We start from the raw sequence: 13,736 nt of genomic DNA on the forward strand, positions 1-13,736 counted from the left end.
AACTTTAGAATTGCGTTATCGGAAAGTAGATGGGGATAGTTTTCATGTTAGTCAGATGTCCGATTTTTCTAAGGACTAAAAATGAGATGCTGGAAAAATGAAATAGGCGACGAAAAAAGCGATGACTGGAAAGACTAACGTGGCAGCGACGTAATTAATCTAGAATGATTCAGGAAAAAATGAGGTTGTAAACCTATGCCCTGCAGTTTGTACACAGTTCCTTGATACCGGTTCATAGCTTACTGTGCCATATAAGCACTGTAATTTATGAACTGCAAGAAACAAAAGGAAAGCCCATTAAGCTACTTTACATAACACAAAAATCCATCATCTGCATCTAACACGTTGTGCTTTGCAGCGAGCATCTTAACCCTGTTCTACAAACGTGCCAACCTGTGACTAAACAATACCGAAATCTCGATCGTGCATTTACCAACAAAGTTGTTCTAAGGTTCGAACGTTAGAGCCCATGATTACTGCTTGGCACACCGAGGCCTCTGCAGCTAGTGCTGTTAACTCACTGAGCTATTTTTTAAATGCAGCCCATTTCTGATCATTTATATCAGCCAAGCCAGGTCAGCAAACACTTTGTGTTGATTGACTTGTCGGAATGACTTACTCCAGGCAGCTCACTCTAGGCTGAGGGGCACAGTGGTAGTGCTGGCAGCTGTGGTGGGCTGGGTGGAGTTACCGGTGGTGCAAATGCCAGGGCCACTTCCATTACTAATGGCTGGCGGGGGGTGGGTGATGGTTGACTGCCGTGTGGGCAAGGGGCAGGGCATAGCATACTCTGGCATGCCTTGACCAGCAGTGCAGTAACCACCTCCCTGCGCCAATCAGAAAGAAGCAGGCCCTGCTGGAGCCGAGGAGTAAGCCGAGCTTACTCCTGCTCCAGAGTTCCAGGTCCCACAGGACTCCACAATCTGCTATTCTGGCTGCCTGGAGTGATGGAGACTGGAGGGTGGGCTGGAGGCCACTGGATGTCTTACACTGTCAGTCCGACAGTCCAACAGTCCGGTAGTCTGCAAGCTTATATATCGTTGGTGCACTTGTGCCTGCCTAGCGCCAACACAAACACCCATGAGCTACGACCCAAGGATGGGTTTGTTGTGGTCAGAATAGTTTTTGTGCAGGAAGGTATACATGCTTAGAGGCTGATTCCTCTTTCAAAGTGTGCTGCAGAATACATCACAGATAGAAAGACAAAGTAACTAGGACACATAAAGATATTTTTCCTTGTTACATCAGCCTCAGGTTTGGCACTAATCCATGTTTATTGATATGGGCTTGGAAAATACGTAGGTGAATGCATGGAAACACCCAGGCTCCACCCACGTAACAGATACCCGATGCAAGGTTATGCAAGGCAGCGCTATTATATATACAGCACTTTTTTGTACAAAGTCATGCAAAGCCATGCAAATCAGACTTTGTAAATCCCAAAATAGATTTTACATCTGGGTTATAGATGATACAACCTGAAGCAAAGTCTTAGTACATCGTTCCAAAATGTTAGAACATGTATATTAAAATCTATTAAAATTGTTATTAGTGTTATTACTCATACAAACAGATGCATCTCGCTTGCTGCACACTTTATGGGGTCTGGTTTGTCAAAGGTTGTCAGGGCAGCTTTTGGTTCCCAGTACAGCCCTGGGTGGCTGTAGTCCTATTTAAGCTACAATTAAATTCTGTTCTTGGGCTAGCTGACCTGCTCAGTAATGGAACTGGGAAGCCTGAGAGCTCTGTTTTAAGGGTCTGAAACAAAACAGAGAAAGCCCAGAATAACTTGCTATTCGTAAAGCGACACTGTCAGATGACATTTAGATTCAATGTATAAATATCACTTACCTCTCTCAAACTCAACACTTGACAACTAGAGTCGAACCTGTGCATTGATTCAGGCGCTTATATAGATAACGGTAACATGTATTTGTATCTAAAACCTTGTTAGGGTCCAGCAACAGCTGGCCTCACTGATTGCACACGTGGGATTATGTTGGTTTGCTAGTGTGCTCTGTGTCAAGGAGTAATCCCTAATCACATTCATGGAGCTCACAAGACTTTTCTGTTGTATCAAAAACATTTTTGTAGCATGACATTTAGTGGGATCCAATTACAGAGATATGCAGAGGTGGGGATAACATGATTGTGGATGATAGAAGGCAACCAAGTATATTAAAATGCTGTATTTTTGAGAAAAATCTTTAACAAAAAGAAACTCCTCAACAATGTCCCTTAATCTGGAAAAATCCAGCCAGCCAACACGTGTTTCGTCATGGGGTACACACACCCCCCGACTTCTTCAGGGCTTATCGTAGCACGGCCATTGATTCAGACCTTCCACCTGGTGATAATTCCGACCCAGGAGGTCTTATATTTCAAAAAACAACCGGTGTAATTCAGCGTTATCAGCAGTTGTTTACCCAAAGGTCCAACCAAGTCTGTGAGTTTGTCACACTGTTCAATTTCGACACTCAGGCTCCGATGACGAGTACGTCTATCCGTAGGTGCTCGGTGTTCTCCGCGTGTGTCCTGTGATCCCTCATTATTCAATTATTGTATTGCATGAATCTTGTTTTGATACAAATGGTAACATACCTTAAATACTGTGAAATTAACGTGTGCACAGTCTTGCTTTCTGTTCGTATAGCGGGTTTAGGCCCACTTGTAGAGGGTTTAGGGGTTATTTTCCCTCTTCTGTTGCACCGTTACTGATTTATTGCAACTTGTGACAAGAACGTATAAAAGAGAGCGCTCGTTAATAACCTGGCAGTGTGAAATAATACCCCCATTTTGCTAATTATGTCCCTTAATCTGACCTTGGCCAAAAATAGATATTATGTTGGAATTTAAGTTATTGAATATGAAGGCAGTAATAACGTTGACTGAAATGTTTGTAACCACAATGCAAAATAGACTTTACCATTGAGAATCTAATAAACTCTAGCAAGAAATGTATTTCACAACAATGAAAAAAGGAAGACATTTCTACACATTCTACTTCTAGCTGAAGTTGCACAGCCAACAAACCAGGGATTTAAACATGTTATGCCTTACCCCTATCTGTACCTCTTACACCTCCAATGCCTTGCCACCCTAGGGTAACCCTAACTTATCTTTGAACATTTGAACAACACTTAAAACCTTCGTAGCCCTGGCTTTATTTCCGACCCACTACAAAATCAACATCTGTCATTAACTTTCACCAATTCCTCACCTCAGTCCTTACATCATAAGGTGAGCCGACACCCTGGACACAGGCAGCCAACTGCCTACCAAACAGAAAAAAATACAATTCCTCTTTCCAGGTGTTCATATAAAGCACTGCCTCTGCAAAGAAATCACCTGTTTTGTCTTTCTCTTGTTCGACCTGGTCACCTGTGGCTTAACATAATCCTCGCGGTGTGGGGGGGCGAGCTCCAGGGGGGTCCCTCAGCAAAAGTGGTAGTGGGTGGGCCAGGGAGGGGGACCCTCTCTGTGTACTTTGCAGGGGGGCGCCCTCACTTTTTGTTCTGCCACTGCTTGTCACCCTTTACTTCCTGGGATAAATAGAAGTTTCTGCTTTCCTTGTAGGCCTTCTTGGGCCTGTTTCTGCTGAGGATTGTGTTCCGGCTTTTGTAGAGTTACGGGGCCCTTGCTGGGAATTTCACCTAGTTTCTTCCATTGTTTGGCTTAATCTTTTTTGGCTTCCTAATGGATTTGGGGCCGTAGTTTTGATTGCTCTTCTGGATGCTGGTTTCCCAACCCCAATTAGAGCTTGACCCAATCAAATGAAATAGGTGCGTGGTACAGAAAGCGATTTTTACCAAATCTTTTTTCAATTTTTGCTTTTTGTGTCTGTCTGGTCATGCGATTTGCCCTGTGCTCCAGATTGAATACTGAGAAGGGGCTATACCTGCTCATGGTTTGGACTGATGGTTTCTTGCTTCAGGTTTTTTGACCTGTTGGCTGGTTTACTGGGGCCCGTGCTTGAATAATGTCACCTGTGCTGGTGAGGCAGGTATGCCTTGGTACAAGGTATGCATGTCAATCACCTCTTGGGCTTGTCTCAGTGGCATGCGGGGCCCTAGCATGCTTGGTTCGAGTGTTTATGTGGGTTATTCGTCTTCCTGGGCCTTCTTGTGGTTTGTACCCTGCCACGTATCCGTTCTTGTATCTGTTCTTGTATCTTGCATCTGTTCTATGTCTTTTCTTGTACAGGGGCGTAGCTAGGGAGGGGCGGTCCTCCCCTGGCGGGACTATTTTGGGGGCGGCGCTGCTCTGCACACGTATAAGAAGTGCAAGCGCAAATGCTTGCGAATGCTGCTGCACGCACGTTTCCAGGAGCTTTAATCATTTTGGGTGGTAAAAAGAAGGGGGGATAGAATAGATCCCTGTGAGACACCCTGATTTATGCTCTTAACTTTGTAGCCTGTGTAGAGGTGAACCGCCCTGAATGCCCTCCCGCCCGGCGTTCTGCGGCCCACCCGCGGGAGGATCGGAGTCGTACTTCTGATTGAGGCCACAAGCGCCCTTTACCGAAGCTTTAAATTGCAGCAACAAGTAAGTAGAGCAGGGAATGCTCCGCTTTTGTTTTCTAAGTCATAATTTAAATAAATAGGCAGCCGCCGGCCGGTAACTGTTAGAATATAAGTAAATAATTCTTGTTTATTGTCAGGGCAGGACAGGCTCCTTTCAATGCACTCATGCATGCCTCCACAGCCTGGCTGGCTCCGTCAGCGGATGGCGCATGACTCTGGCCTAAAATAATGAAGATGTTAGTAACCAAAATTAAAAAAACGCTCAGTAAAAAATGCACTTTTAAAGGTTGCACTGCAACTGGGCTCGGGGACCTGAGTGAGTGCAGAGTAAACAATGAAAGGTGAAAATTGTGCGCATATTTCAGACGGTAACCTGTTATAAGGTACTAAATGTGGATCATTCTTTACAATTGCTGGCACCAATGAGATGAGTCAATGACTTGATGCATTGGCAAAACCTCCATACGTCATGACTGGCTTACAGACAACCAGTTTGGGAAAAAGGGGGTGGTGATGGACAGAGTTTCTGAATGATGCAGAATACTCTTACCAAGTCAAGAGATCATGGTTTTAATCCATCACCGTTTTTTAGCTCACTGCACCATCCCAGCTCAGAACCTGGCTACATGCAAATTAGTCTGTACCTGTCCCAGTGCATGATGGGAACAGGGCAAACCAAACTACCAAGCCAATTCTTATACTGGGAAGGAAACAAGCTTCCGGGGACCGGTTTCTGGCATCACAGCCTTCGTCGGCCCGGCTTGCCTGAATCCTGATGGTGCAATGAGCAAGGGACTCACGTCTGAGCATACCCTCCCACACTGAGTGTGGTTAAAATTTGCATATGGCCATGTCTAAACTGGGGTGGCGTAGTGGGCAAAAGAACGATGGATTTAACCCAGATCTCTTGACTGGGGGAGAATGTCTGCATTGTCAGCATTCCGTCCATCATTTGTTTGTTGTAACGCTTTTCGCCCCAAGTGGGATGGGTATTCCCAGACGTGGGACCCATGCTCACTGCGCCACTGGAGTCAAGCTATCCTGGCTGATGATGGCTGATAGCCAGAAACCGGTCCTAGGATGCTTGATTCCGGTCCAGGGAAGACATGGCTTGGCAGTTCGGGCTGGACTGTTCCCATGAGGCACAGGGTCAAGACTGATTTGCATATGGCCATGTCTAAACTGGGGTGGCGTAGTGGGCAAAAGAACGATGGATTTAACCCAGATCTCTTGACTGGGGGAGAATGTCTGCATTGTCAGCATTCCGTCCATCATTTGTTTGTTGTTACAGACAACCAGTGACAGAACAATGTGAGTTATGATACTGACAAAAGCCTATGGCTGAGGGGTACTCAGATCAAAGTTAGTCTCAGTATAGGTTGTATGAGCTCTGAGGCAGCTAATACTGTCTCATACTTACGTCAATGTTCGTCACACATCTGACCCACAGGACATAAACATGAGAATACTGCATGAAATGCCATTCAATCAATGGAATACTAAAGTGTTTCAATTTATTTTCAGTACCATTTATTAGGCTGGGCGCCCTTTAACAGGGGGCCCACACAAGACTTATTACAACATGTGTTGTCGCCATCAGTTATACTGTCTTACATTGAACAGAGCGATATGCCATTTGTAGCTTAGTTTACACTGCACCCATTCACCGCACTAAACATCTGATACAGCACTGTCTGCTATGACTACGAGGATCTATGTCAGTTTTCACACAAACACAGGTGTCTTTATTCATTAGTTAGCAATCATCCAATCATATGTATGTTAAGAAGTATATGTATTAAGAGTATAAGATGAAGCACTGAGTTTGCAATGTGGATGCAAACACCATGTTCTTCAAAGACATGGATTTAAAGCAAATAACTGTGTCTCCTTTTTCTGTTTTGTTCACAATTTTTGTGTTCTGATAAATGTATGTGTCCCTAAACAGTGCAACTAATAACAGCCATATTTCACTCTAGAAGTTAGACGCTATTCCTGAAAGGCCGAGTGGTTTATGAGTCCGAAGGACCATAATCATGAAATATATAGTGAATAAATGAGGGATGACTGCCAATTATAAGCCGACACCGCAGTGGAGGGGAACTGTTAATATCATAAACCTAACTCCAGACAGGATCAGGTATTTTTTTACAAGTCCTGCCGGGCCCCCAGGAAGACATTGCTGTGACCCTGGAAGGGCCTTGGCAAAATAAAGTACGTTACGGTGAGCGCTGTTTTGAAAAAATACCCACCGCGCACACTGCAGTTCTGCTGCTGAGAGCATTGCCCTTTCTGCCACGGTCAGAGCACCGTGGTGTATGGACTGCCCCACAGACTCGAGCACATCACTGTCTGTAGCAGTGAGTTCGCCACTGCAGCTTAGAAACTACAGCCCCAGGCAGGATTTTCCCATTGGTAAGTGGCCTGTTACACTACGGCGCAAGCACTAGAATCAGTGCAGTGATGTTTGTGTTTAGGAAGAGAGCACGCAATAAAGTTCAGATTGCAATAAGAAAATGAATTGAGTTGCCCCTCTCAGGCATTTCCCCATCTTTTTCTAATATTAACATTTTAAATACTCCGGGTCATCCCAATAAGGAATGCTTTTTAAACCCGACATATTATTCAAGGTCGAACTCTCCTAATCCATTTAATGATGGCACATTAGATCTTCTGCCAGTATGCCCTGCTGCTGAGCTAGTTGGTGTTGTGAACCTTACTGTATTAACAAATATGATGACAGTAGAAAATGGTGTAACTGACACCGGTTGTGCAGAGAATAAAGACACCCCTTATGTCAGTACATTTACTCATGGTAGTCTCTTCTGGAATGTAGCAGGTCTGTTAAACAAATTAGGCATTAACGACTGGGTAGAGTTTGTCAGCAAATTCAGCATAATTTGTTTACAGGAAACTTGGATGTGTGAACCAGCTTATATAAATGGTTTTTACTCTGTACACACATCAGCTAGACCATCTGTAGGTGGTCATGATAAAGGTGGCTTAATAACCATGATTTCCACAACAAATGGCAGAGTTAGGAAACTGCAGCTGGACTCCCCATATTTCCAGATTTTAAATATTTCTCTAAAGAGTAACCTGACCCTCGTGGTTAATAATTTTTATCACAATAATTTTAATAGTGCAAATATTACTATTGCCCAAGAACTTGAAACTGCACTTATGAACCACATTGAGGACTTAAAAATGGACTATGTAATACTCTGGGGGGGGGGGATTTTAATTGTAAATTGTGCTCACTGTCTAAACGTGAGGCATGCCACCATTTAACAAGGAATGCGGTGGGTGGCTATCACTTTGAGCACAATCCTTGTGGGAACATTTTTAATTCTTTATTGTCAAAATTCTCACTTTTCTCAACTTTAGATTTCATTGAGCTCTTAAATTCTGTTGTGGTAACATATGTTGGAAGAGGTCAAGGGACGCTAATAGATTTTATTATTTTGTCTGAATATTTTAACTCTGAAACATTCCTAAAATACATTTTATCGACCATTACCCACTAACATTACAATTAGCAATCCTACCAGTTCCTCCAAATACACCAGTTAATGTAGTCCCCTTATCTTATACTAAAAATAAGGGGTTAGCTCGGAAGTGGTCCTCTGTCAACCCTGAGATCATTCTGGAGGAGATTATAAAGAGCAATTTTGCGCAAGTACTGGACTGTTTGGATGAAAATGTAAGCGTTACATCCATGATCAAATCGTATAATGTAATAATTGAGACAACAAAGGTGCTCTTAACTAAAAACCAGTTGAACAGCTCACAGAAAAATAAAAGGTGGTTTGACAGGGAATGCTCCTAATGACATAATAAGTTAATTAAGATCCTAAAAACCAAACCACGAGATAGGGTGGGAGTGAGACAGGCGCGCATAGATTATAAACGTGCACTGGAGAAATGCAAGAAGGAAATTAGGCAAGAGGCATGGGGCAAATTACATTCGGCATCACAGAGTAAAGATTCCAAACTTTTTTGGGAAACAGTTAACGAAGAATACTTTGGTACCACAAAAAATGACCATATTGATGCAACAATCATGCCCGAATCGTGGATAAAATATTTTGCCGGCCTCTATAGTAATAGCACTGAGAAACAAAGTGCCGCTCGCTTCCAATATGTGGCATGTCCCATGGAACCCCCGTATTTAGATGAGGTAAATAGGGTGCTCTCCCAGACTGTAAAGAACAAGGCCCCTGGGCCAGACGGCATACCCGCTGACCTATTTTTAGCAAATACCCCCTTGTGGCACCCCCTATTAACAAATATATTAAGATGTTATACAGCTCAGGGCCCCCCGTAATCATGGAGATCAGTTACAATAGTTCCCATATTTAAAAAGGGTGATAGATCAGATCCCAAATGCTATCGACCTATTTCTTTAATTGATAGCACTTGCAAGATTATGGGACGAGTAATACTGGAGAGACTGGAGACTTGGGTCACAGAAAAAGGGAAGTTCTCCGCTGTCCAGTATGGCTTCAGGAAGGGCCTGGGTACTGTAGAACAGTGCCTTAACCTGCACCTGGTCATTGGCAAATACATCATGGCTAAGTCAGGGTCCTTATACCTGAGGTTTATGGACCTGACATCTGCCTTTGATTGGGTGCAGAGGGGGAAAATGCTCCTTATGGGCATTGATCCCTCCATCGTCTATTTTTTAGCTGCAATGCATCAGAGTGTCACATGTAGAGTACGCTACGGAGCAACTGGAGAGCTTACCCGACCCATAAAGATGGATTGTGGGGTCCGACAGGGATGCATACTTGCTCCTTTCCTTTTCTGTTTATATATAAATGACCTAGAAAGCCACATCAGAATTGGAAACGTAGATGCACCAACAATAGGCCGCATGACTTTACCAGCCCTGTTATATGCGTACGATTGCGTCCTAATGTCGAGAACCGGGGTGGGTTTACAAAGGCTTTTAATTAGTTTTAATGAATTCACGAGAGGTCTTGGGTTAAAAACAAATGTTGCCAAGTCACACGTCTTGGTAGCAGGAAAAGTTCCTTCTAAGATGAAAACTTTCTACATAAAGAATGAAATATTATGTCAGGTGCCAACTTTCTCTTATTTGGGCATTCTTTTTAACGAAAAAACTCTTGGTCCCACCTAGTTAATGCCAGGATTGGGGGCTTCAATAAAAACATGGAGGCCATTTTTGATTCACAAAAAAATTAGGTTCTCGCCCCATAAAAGTAATTATTGATATTTATAAAGCACGAACATGCGCCGTTACATTATACGGCGCTGGATTCTGGGGTTGCTCAAACACATTGGGCCTCCAAAGAGCCGAGAACTTAATGTTAAAATGTGTGCTGACATTACCTAAAAGCACCCCTACCATTATGTGTCAAAATGAATTAGGTGTTACACCACTATCCTTTTGTATGCAATTAGCACCATTGATGCTTTGGCGTAGCATCTGGGTAAAAGAGGAACCAGTCCTGAATCGTGACATAATTTTAGATTGTTTAAAATTGGATTATGTAAAAAAAATTCCATGGCTCTCTTACTTGCAAGAACAATTGGAGAAGTTGGGATTGCAGGATTGTTTTAACAGTCCCAGAAATATATCTGCAATTCCTAAGGCCAAGCTTAAAAGTGATTTTCTTTTACTTCTGAAGCATGAAAGAGATAGCTAAGAGATGGTAAAAAAAAGGGTCGTTGAGCACTCACTGCTAAGTAGCTCCCCCCAAATTGAATCCTATCTTTCTTTTTATTTTAATCAAGCAAAGATGTTTTATCTGATCAGGTTCAGGATGGGTATTGCTCATTTACTGGTATCGTACCCACGTGATGCATATTGTGATGCCAAATTAGAACTGTGTCCATGTAAATCAATTTCTGCACAAAGCACTTTGCACTTTATGTTTTTTTGTAAATTGTATCTTAACCCCAGACGCACTTTTTTAAAACCATTATTAAGATTTTTAAATATTAGAAAGTGTCAACCTGCATTATGTCATCTACTTCTTTTAAATAATGAATTCACCTGTCTTATGGTCTATAAGTATATCTCCGCTGCAGTTCGACTTCGTAATGTTGTCGGAATGAATTCCTAGGTATTATTCAAATTGGTTAAAATCTTAATATGTGTAGTATTGTTAAAATAATGTTTTATTTGTTCTTTTATGGCTGTCATTAAGCCGAATAAAGATTTTTGACTGACTTACTGAGTTGAGTTGCTGAACTAAGTACAAAAAGGTGTTCCGTAACCAAACATGATCTGGCATATCTACACTGTCAAATGTAACGTAAACGTAGTTTCTGGTGGCCATATATGTGCAGAGACGTCCGTCAATATGTGTTAGGCTGTGAGATTTGTGCACGGGGGAATCGGACAGGCAAGCTCCTAAAGGTCTCCTACAACCCATGCCTACTCCCCCATATCCTTGGCACACTGTCTCCTTAGATTTGATTGTTGATCTACCTTCTTCCCATGGGTATGATACCATTCTTGTGGTTGTCGACACCTTTAGTAAGATGGCACATTATATACCCTTCAAAGGTACACCCACTGCTAAACAAGTGTCCCAACTTTTCAATCAACATGTTATCCGCCTTCATGGAATCCCTAGGGTTCTCATTTCAGACAGGGGCTCCCAGTTCCTATCACGATTTTGGAAGGCTTACATCAAGGGCCTTAATATTGACCATCGGTATTCCACCAGCTTTCACCCAGAAACTGATGGTCAAACTGAACGCATTAACCAAGACTTAGAACAACACCTCAGACTTTATTTGTTAGACGAGGAGGGTGACTGGCCTGACCATTTATGGACTGCAGAGTATGCTCACAATAATGCTATAAATTTATCCACCGGCCACTCCCCTTTCTTTATAAACTCAGGCAGACAATCCCAATTCTCATGCTAATTTTGATGAAGTTAATGTCTCTGCTGTTCAAGATTTCGCCTGACAGTTAACTAAGATCCATCACTCAGTAACCCAGAATCTGTCGATCGCGAAGGATCGTTACAAACACTTCGCTGACCGAAAACGTAAAAAAGAACCTGAGCTTCATATAGGAGACTTAGTCTGGTTGAGTACAAAAAATCTCAGACTTAAAGGTCCCCGTAAATTTCCGCCTCGTTTTATGGGTCCTTATCCAATTGAGAAAGTCATAAATCCAGTCACTTATCAACTATCTCTTCCTAACACTACCAAAATTCATCCAGTCTTTCATGTTTCTCTCCTCAAATCAATTCAACCGGGGTTGCGCAGGACCTCTCCTCCTGATCCTCTGATTGTTAATGGTGAGGCAGAATATGAAGTTAAACGAATTTTAGATTCAAAACTCATACGTAATGCACTTTCCTACCTCATTCATTGGCAGGGTTATGGACCTGATGAACGTACCTGGGAAAAGAGTAATAATGTCCATGCCCCTCGATTAATTAGAGCTTTTCATGCACAATTCCCTGCTAAACCACGATTGGAGGAAACCCCTTTGGGAGGGGGTACTGTCAGGACTCACGGGAGGTTTCCTCCTTTTAACGCAATGCTGGCTACCATCTCCACCCTACTAAATTATCAAAGTTCAGTTCATCCCTCAAGCTGGAGTGCTTGTTGGCACCGATGGAACTCCAAGATGGCTGCCAACATGCACATACTGCAACAGCACACCGCTGTTAGCAGTTTAGTCTTTTAGGCTTCAGAACACCTGGTGAAGTGTGCTTCAACATTCCACTGCACACTTCACTGAAGAAATAATTGAAAGAGCACCTGTTTTCCCCAGCGTCGTGGAAGTCAGTTAGGGTAGTTGCGATAAAATCGGGGTTAGCTTCGTCTGAACTACATTCCCTCACTAATCAGGTTAGTGTTAAACTATGTAGCTAAAATAAAACATTCTGTGAGAAAAGGTTATTGTGTCAGAGGTAAATTTCTATTTAAAAAGGAAACAAAGTCAGAATATATTTTCCTTCATTGGAAAACTGGAACTACCTTTCAGTAATTACTTTCCTTAGCTGAGAAGATTAAATAAAAAGCTTTTTGAATCAGCTGTCTTATTCAGCTGTTCCAGAATCTGTCAGACCCGGCGTGACCTTTCAAGTGTCTTCTGTGACTGAAACTTGTTCACTCTTCAGAGAATTAATTAAAGGTGAAAGTCGGGGTCAAAAGCCCGGCATATTTCTTTCTCATGCCACATATTAGGTTTGAAGATAAATAAGTGAAGGCCCAGTTAAAGAACTCCAGTAATGTTCTATGGCCAGAATAAATTAACTCTTCAGCAAACATTAAAACCGGGGCAGAATAAATTGTGCTTCCAGCAAACATTAAAACTGAAGGCCTGAATAAAACGAATGCTTCCTTTTAACATTTAACCTAATTAAAGACAGGAAACCAGTCATCCTACTTCAGAAACCCCAGTTCAAGGCCCACTCCAGTCTCTTAACAGTGAGTTAATAGAAAGAAAGAGAAACCCAAATAATACGTAAATTAGGAATACAGAAATAAATATTTACCATATCTTTCTTACATTAAGGAATAGCAGGATCAAGTGCAGATTGTACCTGAGAACGAAAAGAAAAGGGATTTGAGTGAAGACTTCTTATACAACCAAGCAAACAATACATGAGAAGTAGAAGAGAAGTAAGCTTCAGTAAACATTCTGGTAAGATAAGTTATATATACACCATAGAAAAATCAGTAAGTTAAAAGGCACAGTAAATAAAGGTTTTTACATGTTAATGTTGCAGTACTGTCAGAAGAAGAAGACGTAGCTGAACAGGCAGAACATTGGAGCAGTCTCTTCTATGTCCCATCCCCATTTCCCCCCTTAGAACTTACCTGCAATGGAATACTAAAAGACCTAGCAGGGTTGGTTCTGAGAAGGGTATTGGGATCTAGCGTCATTCTGCTCCTGTGCGGTTCAGACAGCAATAAGTATTTAGTCCCTGACAGTATCCATTGAATGGTCGCTTCTGTAAAAAATATAGAAACATTGTTTTTATGCCACAAAAAGTCACAATTGAATTTGATAAGGTTTCACTTTTCACTTGGGACACTTCGCACTGAGAATTCTATAACATATATGAAATTGTCATATAAATACCTTGTTTCTCTACACATTCTGTGTTACATGTAATTTCTTTCTCTGACATCCATTTATCCCCATTCTATTGCGATTGCACTGATACATATATTAATATTAATCATTAAGTGTCCACAGGAACCTTTGTT

At 42.2% G+C, this 13,736-nt stretch overlaps 1 protein-coding gene across 1 annotated transcript in view; it reads right to left on the reverse strand.

The window, feature by feature from the left end:
• LOC146811988 (olfactory receptor 4E2-like) overlaps positions 1-13,736 on the reverse strand; it is a 167,705-nt gene that overhangs the window by 66,925 nt on the left and 87,044 nt on the right. The window contains exons 2-3 of the mRNA XM_085614546.1: positions 13,344-13,477; positions 13,019-13,066 (exon numbers count right to left, since the gene is read on the reverse strand). The gene's annotated coding sequence lies outside the window, so the exon portion shown is untranslated. The remainder of the gene's footprint in view (positions 1-13,018; positions 13,067-13,343; positions 13,478-13,736) is intronic.

Source organism: Triturus cristatus, chromosome 7 (assembly GCF_964204655.1).
Source record: "Triturus cristatus chromosome 7, aTriCri1.1, whole genome shotgun sequence".
NCBI lineage: Eukaryota > Metazoa > Chordata > Amphibia > Caudata > Salamandridae > Triturus > Triturus cristatus.